We start from the raw sequence: 12,487 nt of genomic DNA, 5'->3' as shown, positions 1-12,487 counted from the left end.
GTCTTAGGGACCATGGTGGGGATATATTTGACCCCAGAGCCATGGAGCATGAGCTTCTTCTCAGCTCTCATGTCCAACTGATCTGCATTTAACGTGGTGAACCCCTACTTCTTTGACATGTAGATCTTCTGGTAGTCAGAAAACTTGACTTGGCTCTCCACAGGGCCTCAATTACATGTTCCTTATTCTGTCGTTTGGTGGGGATGGACATAGTGACCTGGCCAATGTGAACTCTGGACCCTTAGGCTTTCCAATATCACCCTGAATACCTGTCTGGAGCTGACACTTAGGACAGCACTGAGATCAGAGACATGAATAGCCACAAGAAAATCCTCTCCAAGGCCCCTTAGGGCAGAGCATGAGTGACAGGCTGGAATACCACCAAGGAGGCTGCTGTTTGCACACCAGGACTGCATGAGGGAAGGAACCTGGTCAGTTTATTGGCTCCAGGTTTCTTTTGAAGTGGTCTCATCTGTGACCCAGGTGGAACTCAAACCCAGTCTCCCTGCTTCAGCCTTTTGAGTGCTCGGTTTAAAGGCTCGAACCCACGTGCCTGTGCTGCTATTGCTTTTTAACCAGGCTGTCACAGCTACTAAATGTTTCCTATAAACCACATTGTTTATGTCCTTGGGTACTGACTTATGTAGCACTGGAGAGATGGTATGCATTTAAAACAAGTATATTTTAGAGGCTGGAGAGATGTGTAAGTGATTAGGAGCACACAATGCTCTTCTAGAGGACCTGAGTTCAGTTCCCAGCACCCATGTCAGGTGACTCCCAAAAGGCCTGTAACTCTATCTAGCTCTGGGGTATCTATTTGATGTTCTCTCCTCAACTCCATTCTCTTGAACAAGTACATACACATGCACAATTAAAAATACTAGATCAATGGATCAACAGCCAAGAGCACTCTTGGCTCTTCTAGAGCTGTTCTGTTCCCAGCACCTATATGGTGGGTCACAACTGTCTGTGACTCCAGTTCCAGAGGAGCCTCGCCCTCTTCAGAACTCCTTGGGTACTAGACATGCAAGTGATACACAGACATGACATACATGAAGGCAAAACATCATATACATAAGAATAAATCTTTAAATATTTAAATATTTAAAAATAAAATAAGCATATTTCTGTGGAGGAAAGTTGATAGTTTAGAACGCTTTGTTAACACAGCTTCTTTTGAATGGGTGCTCATACACGGCACACACAGAGGAAGAAAAACAACGAAATGAAAATGAAGGGTCTTTAGCTCTCTGCTTTATTCTCCATAGTTTATAGTTCCTTTTAATATTTAAGATACAAATATTGGAATAATAGTTTTAGCTTTAATTCTACCTGAATTTTTCCTTAGGTTTATCCAGAATAAATGAAAATTACTTTGGTGTTTTCTAAAAGATATTTAACTGGACAGATCCAGCTGTTGCATTTATAAATAGCTACAGATGTCTACAGTAATGAAGGATTTACTCAGGTTGTTATGGCAACTCAGATTCCACAGAACCTCAAAGATAAGCTATATTGAAGGAAGAGAGTACATTAAATGTACATTTAACCCAATTATACAATGAAATTATTGCTTACTGTCTATCATTTTAGATTTTAAAAGAGAAATTAGTTTTAGCTCAGCAAAGGGTCTCCCATTAAATTACAGGCTTGTGAATCCTTTTACGGGTTTCCTGCAGCTGTGGTGGACTGTGCTGACCATTTAAATTCTCTCTCCTCCTAGTATGCCCTTCCACACCTCCTTCTCTGTCCCTGTCCTCTGTCTCTGGTACTGAGAATGGAGCACAAGGCTTCAACGTGCTAGGCAAATGTTCTGCCACTGAGCTATGTCCCCAGACCCTACCTGTCTTTTGCTCCTCTTGGTGATGAATTGGATACTTGTTTAAATCTGCTGGCTAAGGCTCAAGGTACATTTCTGAGTCCATGGAATATGGCAAAGATTTCTCTGAATTTTACTTCCATGATCTCATCATAAAGATTTATTCAGTGGGACTTGGTTATAGTCTAAGACCATTGAATTAGTTGGTCTGTCTGGGCGTAGTGGGACAGACTCACAGCTTCAGTGTTCAAGAGAATAAGTAGAACAGTTGCAAGTTTGAGGGCAATCTGGACTAACAGAAAAATTAAAAAATAAATACATTTCAAACTAGGGAGATGGCTTATTATAGCGGTTTTCAACATGTGGGTCACAGCTCCTTGGGGGAGTCAAACAACACTTTCACAGGGATTGCCTAAGACTATTGGAAAACAAGATATTTACATTGTGATTCACAACAGTAGCAAAATTACAGTTATGAAATAGCAATGGAATAATTTTATGGTTGTGGTCACCACAACACGAAGAACTGAATTAAAGGGTAGCAGCTTTCGGAAGGTTGAGAGCCGTTGGCTTAGTAGTTAAGAGCACTTGCTGCTTTTGCAGAAGCCTGGGTTTAAGTTTCCAGCACCTATGTGGCAGCTCACCACCATCTCTCTGTAACTCTGATTCTTGAGATCTGAAACCCCCTTCTGGCGTCTGTTGGCACCTGCATGCCCATGGTACCACATACATACATGCAGGTAAACACATAAAAACCAATGTTTTTAAAAAGCTCTCATAAGGCAGGCGTGGGTGTGGGTGTAGATGAGGGTGTGTGTGTGGGTGTGAGATTATAAAGTCAGTGGAGTTTTCTGGATTTTGGTACTGGTGATAGCTGGAGTTCCTGGCAGTTGTAAGCTGCCAGACATGGTTGCTAGGATCCAAACTCAGATCCTCTAGCAGACCAGCAAGTGCTCCTAACCACTGAGCCATCTCTTGAGCCCAAAGATTTATTTTTAATTTTATATCCGTACAGTGGGTGTTGGAGGGGATGCACATGTGTGCAGGTGCCTTCAGAGCCTAGAAGAGGACATTGGGTCCCCTGGAATTGGTGCTACAAGCAATTGTATGGTGCCTGATGTGGGTGCTAAGAACCAAACATGGGATGTCTGCAAATGCAGTAAGTAACCACTGAGCCATCCTCCAGCCCTAATACATGCATTTTTAAGTAAGCAGAGTAGTTTGCTGTCAGTGTGTAATAAGGCAGCAGTCTCTTTCCCTGTCCTCTGTATGTCTTTCTTTATGGCAACTATGTTTGGATGATTTAAATTGTTTCCTCTAGGATTTACCTCTGTTTCTTACTCTGAAAAAAATAAATATAAAGACCTTCTTCAAGTTCTGCTGCCACTTGCCCTCTCCACACTTTCCCTCTATAGTCAGATCAGAATTTAGGACAGAATAACATTTACATTGTTCATATTATGTAAATGTGTTCCCAGCCTGGCCACTGTATATTGCGTTTACAGTTTACTTCCTGTATAATATTTCATTTTCCCCAGAGTCAATGATCATTACTACTTCATTTCCTTAGTTTTCTGTATACTTATCGTTTCTGTTTCCGACTGTATAGCTGTAAACTCTCTCTGAGCATAGCTAAAAGCGTCTAACATCCACTCAGTCTGCTCTGGTGTGTACGCCTGTGTGGCTCCCATTCTTGGGCTCCGCCGTCACGTTTGAAGCCCTTTGCTTCTTTCCCGTGTGGGAGTCCAGGTGTCCTGGTTCTCATGCCTTCCTCTTTCTGGATTTCCTCTTTTGTTTTGCAGGTGCGTATCTTTTAGTAGTCTTTCTATAAGAGATTCACAATTGTGAGGATTTTGTTTTGGTTTTTCACCATTCTGAAATGTCTTTACCCCTGCCCCTTGATTAATATGGAATTTAAGTCACCTAACTTTGAAGGCACTGTTCTATCACCTCTGTATTTTCTTTGTTATTATTGAAAAAAATAGCATTTTGACTTCTTATCCTATTTGTATGTGATCTGTGGGTTTTTTTGTGGGTACAGTGAACTTTATGGATGGTATTCAAGACAGTAGGGTTCCCTAGGCCCCTTCTGTTATTATGGGGGTCTGGGATGGAAACTGAGAGAAAGATGATCAGTGTTGGGGGCCAAGTTGGAACAGGGACTCCTCAGCAACCGAGGGCCTCTCTCTTGCTCTCAGTGTCCTTGCTGGGCTGGGGTGGGTGGTCCAGGGCTTCTTACTCCTTGGAGGCCATGTAAGCCATGAGGTCCACCACCCTGTTGCTGTAGCCGTATTCATTGTCATACCAGGAAATGAGCTTTACAAAGTTGTCATTGAGAGCAATGCCAGCCCCAACATCAAAGGTGGAAGAGTGGGAGTTGCTGTTGAAGTCGAGGGAGACAAACTGGTCCTCAGTGTAGTCCAGGATGCCCTTTAGTGGGCCCTCAGATGCCTGCTTCACCACCTTCTTGATGTCATCACACTTGGCAGGTTTCTCCAGGCAGCATGTCAGAGCCACAATGGATACATTGGGGGTAGAAATACAGAAGGCCATGCCAGTGAACTTCCCGTTCAGCTCTGGGATGACCTTGCCCACAGCCTTGGCATCACCAGTGGATGCAGGGATGATGTTCTGGGCTGCCCCATGGCCATCACACTTTCCAGAGGGGCCATCCACAGCCTTCTAAATGGCAGTGATGGCCTGGACTGTGGCCATCAGTCCTTCCACGATGCCAAAGTTGTTATGAATGACCTTGGCCAGCAGAGCTAAGGAGTTGGTTATGCAGGATGCATTGCTGACAATCTTGAATGAATTGTCATATTTCTCATCGTCACACCCATCACAAACATGAGAGGATTGGCAGAAGGAAAGGAGATGATGGCCCTTTTGGTCCCACCCTTCAAGTGGGCCCTGGCCTTCTCCATGGTGGTGAAGACACCAGTAGGCTCCATGACATACTCAGCACCAGTGTCACCTCATTTAATGTAAGGAGGATCTCGCTCCTGGAAGATGGTGATGGGCTTCCCATTGATGGCAAGCTTCCCATTCTCAGCCTTGATGGTGCCATTGAACTTGCCATGGGTAGAGTCATACTGGAACATGTAGACCATGTAGTTGAGGTCAATGAAGGGGTCATTGATGGCAACAGTCTCCACTTTGCCAACAGCAGAGCAGAAGACAGCCCTGAAGACAGCAGAAGAACCAAGCACCTAATATGGCCAAATCTGTTCACACTGACATTCACCATCTTGTCTACAGGACAAGGTTGGCACTGCATGAGCAGATGTGGCTGTCTCTGGAACAGGGAGGAGCAGAGAGCCTGTGTTCGGTTTTTTTTTTTTTAAGGCTTTTAGACTCTGTACAGTATTTGAGGTGTCCATTCAGGGAAGACATCTGTTTGTATACAACCTTTCACATAGTATCCTTATAGTAAAACAACTTACTGTTATACCTTACTATTCTTTAAAAAGAAAGATTTATTCTTTTTATGAATGCATGGATGCTTTTGGAGGCCCGAAGAGGATGTAGGATTCCTTGGAGCTGGAGTTTCAGGACATGGAAGCTGCCCTGTGTGGGTGCTGGGACCTGAACTCGTCTGGAGGATTGAGGATCGAGGATCCCAACCATCCAGCCTTGTTTCTAGCTCCGGCTACACTTTTTGTCTTTGAAAACAGAGATGTCTGGTTCAATTACAGAGAGTAAACCTTCTCTCTTCCCTGTAGGATGAGGAGGAATCGTTGTGTGGTGGTTGTGTGTGGGAAGGTTGTGTGTGGGAAGGTTGTGTCTTGGGTGTTTCCTTTGTGGGTTTAATGTCCATGACTCTAGCATGCTTCCTCACTCGGGCTGCCTCGGAGAACCAGGCTCCAGCCTTAGAGTTTACAGTTCTCTGATGCCAAGCAGCAGCCTCGATGCCCCATTCCCATCCTGGATTAAGCTCCCTGCTCTGAGGAAAGGCACCACCACCCTTTCTTTCTCTTTAAATCCACCATCTTCTGTGGTTCTCTGTTATTTTAATTTCACGTTTCAGAACATTGCTGAGATAAATGGATGTGTATGTCTGCTATTTTTAGGCAGCAGTCCTGAAATGTCAACACTATCCCACTGCTTTTATCCTCCAGGCCAGTGAGCAGCTCTAAGACAGCCTGTCCACGTCCTCTCTGAACTATTTCTTGGTGTCGCCTTACCCATCTTTGCCTCTTGGACAATCGATCCCAATTCTTCACGGTAGAACTGCTCTAAGTATGGTGTGCCTGTTGCCTGTTGCTTTGCCTGAAACCTTCTGTAGATTTGAGGACAGCAGTCAGAACTTGGCTGTCTTCTCTGAGCATGTCCCTGTTCCTCTGTTTTTGTTTTAAGCTCAAGGACAACTAGAGTGTAAAAGAAAAACCTCAGGTCATGTAAGCCACACATCTTGGCAACTGCCCCAGGGAAGAGAGTAGAGACAGAAAGGAGCCATGCCACTGGGTTAAGGTCTCCTGGAGGTCAGAGGCACGGTGGGCAGGGGCACTCTGGAGAGAGGGTGGAAGGGTGGGAGGCACCAGAGGTAGTGCTCTGTTCCTCACAGGGTACTGTCTCAGGTTTTTCTTGTCTCCTGATCATTAACCTCTGAACTAGCTGCTCACAGATAATGATCCTGGAGTTGAAAGCAGGATTCCAGCTAGGCTCCATGCAATGTAGAGTAAAGCATATCATCTTCCTTTGAAATATTGTTATATTTGGAATGGCTCACAAAAATAAGCCTAAGTCCTGGTTTGTACTTTCAGAGTTTTATCTTGTTGAAATTAAAGAAAAGTTCAGCCTTACAGAAGTCCCCTGTTCACATGCACAAACTCAAAGGCACTGGTTTGTGTGTGAGTGTAGTGAGTGTGTGCTAGCTTTGCACAGTTGTTTGTTTGTTTGTTTTTGTGATAGTCTCTCTCTGGAACAATGAGTGACCTGGAACTTGGGCTGGGTGATCACCACTCCAGGTTTCATAAAGTGGTTTTAAAAATTGGTGTTGTCCCCAGTTTAAAAGTGATCTTGGGCATAGGTTGAAAGGTGTTTTCTACATAAGTAACAGGAATTTAAACTTCAATTTTGAACTAATTTTATGCTTACATAGAAGTTGCAAAAGCATGCAGAGCTCAGAGTACCAATTCACCCAGGTGACATCTACAGTTATTAAAACTAAAAACACTGGCATTGCTACAATATCCCTTGAATGGTTTTGTCTATTTGGTTTTTGGTTGTATAGTATTGGAGATCTAACTCTGACATAGGCTAGGCCAGTGATCTAACATTGAGCTGCATCGATCGCAACTTGATGGGAGGCTATGTATTCACTAACTTAGCCCTTACACCTACATGTAAAGCTTCCACAAAGTACTAATGCAGTGACAGAACCAGGTCATGCTTTCTCCCTGCCATGCCCATCCTGGCCCACGCTTTGGTTAAGAGGGATTTGGTATATGCTGTTTTGTGTATGTATATTTTGGGGAAAAAATGCTTCGATAGAGATGCTTTCTGATGGCTAGTGGTAAACAGAAAATTAGACATGAAGTGTAATACTAGCTATGTATTCAATTGGCTCATCTGAACTTGAGTGGTAGAAGTTATTTATAAGCAACCCAGTAAAAAAGAAATAGCTATGTATTTTGTTCACTGTTCTGTGTGTGTTGTGTGTATGTTTATGTATGTGTTTGTATGTGGTTGTGGATGTGGCCTCTGTAGTAATGTAAACATATCTGTATATGTGTGTGTGGTCTCTTTACTAGTGTAAACATAACATTAATATGTGTGCGAGTGTGTATGTTTACATGTGTGTGTGTGCGTGTATGTGTGTGTGCATGTGTGCACGTGTGTGAGTGTGTGTGTATGTCTGTGTGTCTGTGTCTGTGTGTCTATGTCTGTGAGTGTCTGTGTGTGTGTGTCTGTGTGTGTGTCTGTGTGTGTGTCTGTGTGTGTGTCTGTGTGTGTCTGTGTGTGTGTCTGTGTATGTCTGTGTGTGTGTCCGTGCGTGTCTGTGTCTGTGTGTGTGTCTGTGTCTGTGTGTGTGTGTCTGTGTGTCTCTCTGTGTGTCTCTCTGTGTGTGTCTCTGTGTGTGTCTCTGTGTGTGTCTGTGTCTCTGTGTGTGTCTGTGTATGTCTGTGTGTGCGTCTGTGTCTGTGTGTGCGTGTGTGCGTGGTTTCTGTACCAGTATCAATTGCTCTACTTACCAGCAAGTTCTCTTAAAGAAAGGAAAAGGAGAGGGGGGATCAGCACAGGGGTGTGAGCTGGTCCAAGAGGCCCCTGTGTCTTAGATGGACTGGAGCTAGGGCCCAAATTTTCTTTGATATATCTTGCCTTGTTTCTGGTAGAAATTGTTTTTTCTTCATGTTGAAGCGAGTGGATCATGAAAGACCCTGTACTGGGAAACCAGTATCTCACATATTGCCAATTTGATGCCCACGCGACAGAGCAAGGTTCACCTTACTATAACCAATCATCCAACTGCAAGTTTTCTCACTTTTAGGAATGCCTACATGAAAACATGTAGATTTTCACAGAATTTGATGTGATACTCTGAATCCTGGCTCATGGGTGATTACAGTTTGCTGAACAAAGAACTCTATTCAGTATTCAACTTGAATGTAATTAAGTTTTGATTTCTGTAGTAAAAGATGAGCATCGGTGGTCAGTACAGAAAAGAGGCTGACACAGTTCACAATTCCCTTCAGGTCTGAGGTCTACTAGAGCGTGAGGGCCTCAAGGCTATGGCTGTGCCTCAAAGCAGGAGGGAGAAGGTTAGACAGACACAATATAGCATATTGAGGCCTAAGCATGATGGGCCTCACAGGGAGGAGAAGTTTTCTAAAGCCTGAAGAGAATGAGCATTTGCTTGCTTGCTGCTTCCTTTGTTCTTAAACATTTTAGGGCCTAGCACATGAAATGTCACCCACATGGACTGAGTCTTCCTTCCTCAGATAACAATCAAGACATCCCCACAGACATAGCCACAGGCCAACCCGATCTAGACAACTCCTCATTAAGACACTCTTCCCAGGTGATTCGTAGGTGTCAAGTTGACAGTTTGAACTAACCTGCAAAGTGCCTGGATAGTTTCCAGGAGATCTTGCTTGAGCAGGGCTACCTAGAAAAGCATTTTCTCACAGTAAGTTGGGAAGTCTCTCCGAGAGTCAAAGGGGACCAGACTACATATTGAGCTGGCATCAGAATTTGGTGGTGGCATCATCCATAGAATGACAGTTTTACATGTATGCAGAATGCAAGAGTCATGGGGCCCTGAAGGCTTGTGCCAGGCAAGGTTCCAGGCTTGGCTGTGTAGCAGGGTCATAGTCTACACATGGAACTCCTGCGTGGGCTGTGCATAGCTGTGAGAGCGAAGCTGAAGTTGCAGTGGGGATGCGAGCGGATGTTGGAAATGGTAGGTACGTGGGAGGTCTGCCAAGTAAGGCTACGGACAAAGAGTAGACCTGGCTCTACAAGGAGTGAGTGTATGCTGCACACGGGAGGACTAGAAAGGCACAGTAACTCAGCGTGTTAGAGTGCATCATGGTAAGGAGGAGAATGGCCCCTATATGCTTATATATTTGAATGTTTGGTCTCAGTTAATTGAACTATTTGGGAAGGATTAGGAGGTGTGACCTAGTTGGAGGAGGTGTTGTCACTAGGAGTAGGCTTTGAAGTCTCAAAATCCCAAGCCATTCCCAGTTAACTTTCTAGAAAGCTTTTAACTGTTGCTGCAGCACCATGCCTGCCTGCTCCCATGATCCGTACCATCACGGTCATGGATTCACCCTCTGAAACAGGAAGCCCCCATTCAACGCTTGCTTCTCTAATTTCCCTTGGTCCTGGTGTTTTGTCATTATGACAATGCAAAGGTAACTAAGACAGACCCCAGTGATACCATACCGAGCCCCAGACACCAGGCACAGAGATGCAGCTTTTGCGTTTCTTTCTGGATTATGGTCTTGCTAAGGTCTTATCTTTCCTTGTAACACATTCTCCCTTGGGGATAGGAATGCTTACCCTGTGTACCATGTACTGGAAGTACGTAACTTTTCTTTTAATCATTTTACAGTAGCTCACAGTGAAGAGGTTGGCTGAGTCTTAGCAGAAACTTTAAGCTTTTGAACAGTGTTGGGACTTTTGAAGTTGTACTGAATACATTTTGTATTAAAAGATGGCTACCAGCCTATGGAAACCAAGGGTGACATGGGATAGTTTGAATGTGAACTAGCCCTACACCTCATGTGTTGGGATACTGAGTCTCCTGACGGTGAACACCTCATGTGTTGGAATCCAGATGGCGATGCTGTTTTGTGAGGTTCTGAAATATGGGACCCTAGCTTACAGGAATAGGGCAAGAGGGGATGGGGTTAGAGGATTATAGCTGGTCCTGATTCTGGCCAAGGTTAGCTATATGCCAGGATGTGGGCAGGCTATCTTACATTCCTACTGCCACAGACAGGAATAGCACCCACTTCTTTGGATGTTGTCATGACTTCACCACTATTAAACTGTGAGCTAAGATCAATCCTTCCTCTTCCACCACAAGAGGGGGAAAAAAACCTCATAAAGGTGACTTAGAGTCCTGCTCACAGTGCTGGGGACATGGCTTGGTAGTAATGGAGACCTTGCCTCTTCATGAATGTCTTCAACAAAGACCAATACATTTCAGAGAAGTGACAAGACAAAAGACAGCAGTCATGTTTTCTAAGGCACTAAGCTGTGGGAAGGAAGATAGAAGGGAATTGAATCAATGGAGTAAAGTCTGTTCCCACTCTCTGTCGCTGTCTCCAAGTGATTAAGGTTGTAGAGAACATCTTCCCTGCCTGTAGGAGGGAAGTTCTTGCCCACAAACCTTTTGTCTTTGTAAATGAAAGGCAGAGAGCATGCCCACAGCCTGTCTTTAGTTCAGGGAATTTTTTTTATTAAGAAATTTGAATTTATTGAGGCAAGTAAAGGTTGCCATCAAATGTATTCACCAATAAATTATTTGCATGTACTAACAGTTTAATCTCCCATTAGTTTAGTTATCTTTGTGTAATTGTTACTCTTACTTTGAGCCGAGAAATCCTACAAGAGTTAATCTCGATTCCAAAGGCCCTGCAAGAAGTGGCATGGCTTGCTCTTTTCTTTTGGGGAGCAGGTTTTGAGACAGGGTTTCTATGTCCCCCTGGCTATTCTGGAACTAACTCACTCTGTAGACCAGGCTGGCCTCGAACTCCTGAGTGCTGGGATTAAAGGTGTGCACCACCATCACACAGCAATAAATTCTTTTTAAAAATTATTTTTGTAGATGTGTGTATGTGTGTGTGTTTGTCTGTGAGTGTGTCTGTGTGTGCATATGTGTGTGTGTCTATGAGTGAGTGAGTGTGTGTGTGTGTCTGTGTGTGCATGTGTGTGTGTCTATGAGTGAGTGTGTGTGTGTGTCTGTGAGTGAGTGAGTGTGTGTCTGTGAGTGAGTGAGTGTATGTGTGAGTGTGTGTGTCTGTGTGTGCATGTGTGTGTGTGTCTATGAGTGAGTGAGTGTGTGTGTGTCTGTGAGTGAGTGAGTGTGCGTGTGTGTGAGTGTGTGTGTGTCTGTGTGTGCATGTGTGTGTGTCTATGAGTGAGTGAGTGTGTGTGTCTGTGAGTGAGTGAGTGTTTGTGTGTGTGTGTGAGTGAGTGAGTGTGTGTGTGTGAGTGTGTGTGTCTGTGTGTGCATGTGTGTGTGTGTCTATGAGTGAGTGAGTGTGTGTGTGTGTGAGTGTGTGTGTGTGTGTCTGTGTGTGCAGTATGGGTGCTGATGAAGGCCAGAAGACCGTGTTGTATCTTCTGGAACTAGATACAGGTGTTAGCTCCCTGACATGGGTGCTGGGAACTGAACTCAGGTCTTCTGCAACAGCAGCAAATTCTCTTAACTGCTAAGCCACATCTCCAGACCCCTTAAATAAATTCTTAATTGAACTTCAGAATACTTAATTAGAAGACTTTAATTCATTTCCCCAGAAGATTAGGTAGCATGCCACCATATTTAAACATTATGTTGCTTTCTGGTTTGATTTTTTTTCCCCCTAGAGAGAACTAACATGCCAATTAATAGGGGATCTGTAACCCAAGAGTAATATTTTGAAGTCTGCTACAATGATAATATACTGGTGTAGTTTTAGGGCTTTGTGCTTGTTTTTTGTTTGTTTTGTTTTGTTTTTACAGGAAATTAAAATACTAGCAAACTGAAATACACTGTACCTGAAATGTAAGCAATTAGATTTTTAAGGGGTTGAGAGTGTTGCTCAGTGGTAGAACACATGCATGATGCCCATCAAAACACACACACACTCACACACTCACACACACTCACAGACACACACACACACTCATATACATACACACTCACATACATTCATACACACACACACTCACACACTCACATAAACTCACATACACTCACAGACACACACATACACTCATATACATACACACTCACATACACTCATACACACTCACATATACTCATACACACTCACATACACTCATATACATACACACTCACATACACTCATACACACTCACATACATTCATACACACACTCACAGACACACACATACACTCATATACACACACTCACATACACTCATATACACTCACATACACTCATACACACTCACAGACACTCATACACACACACTCACACACTCACATAA

General features: G+C 43.8%; 1 protein-coding gene and 1 pseudogene across 1 annotated transcript in view; one reads left to right on the top strand and one right to left on the bottom strand.

The window, feature by feature from the left end:
* Positions 1–12,487, top strand: part of Ppm1e (protein phosphatase, Mg2+/Mn2+ dependent, 1E) — a 132,078-nt gene that overhangs the window by 52,608 nt on the left and 66,983 nt on the right. The window lies entirely within an intron of this gene.
* On the bottom strand, positions 329–450 carry LOC120095391 (small nucleolar RNA SNORA70; annotated as a pseudogene).

This window comes from Rattus norvegicus, chromosome 10 (assembly GCF_021556685.1).
Source record: "Rattus norvegicus strain SHRSP/BbbUtx chromosome 10, alternate assembly SHRSP_T2T, whole genome shotgun sequence".
Taxonomy (NCBI): Eukaryota; Metazoa; Chordata; class Mammalia; order Rodentia; family Muridae; genus Rattus; species Rattus norvegicus.
Note: the sequence above shows the minus strand (reverse complement) of the source record. Positions and strands in the feature narration are given on the sequence as shown.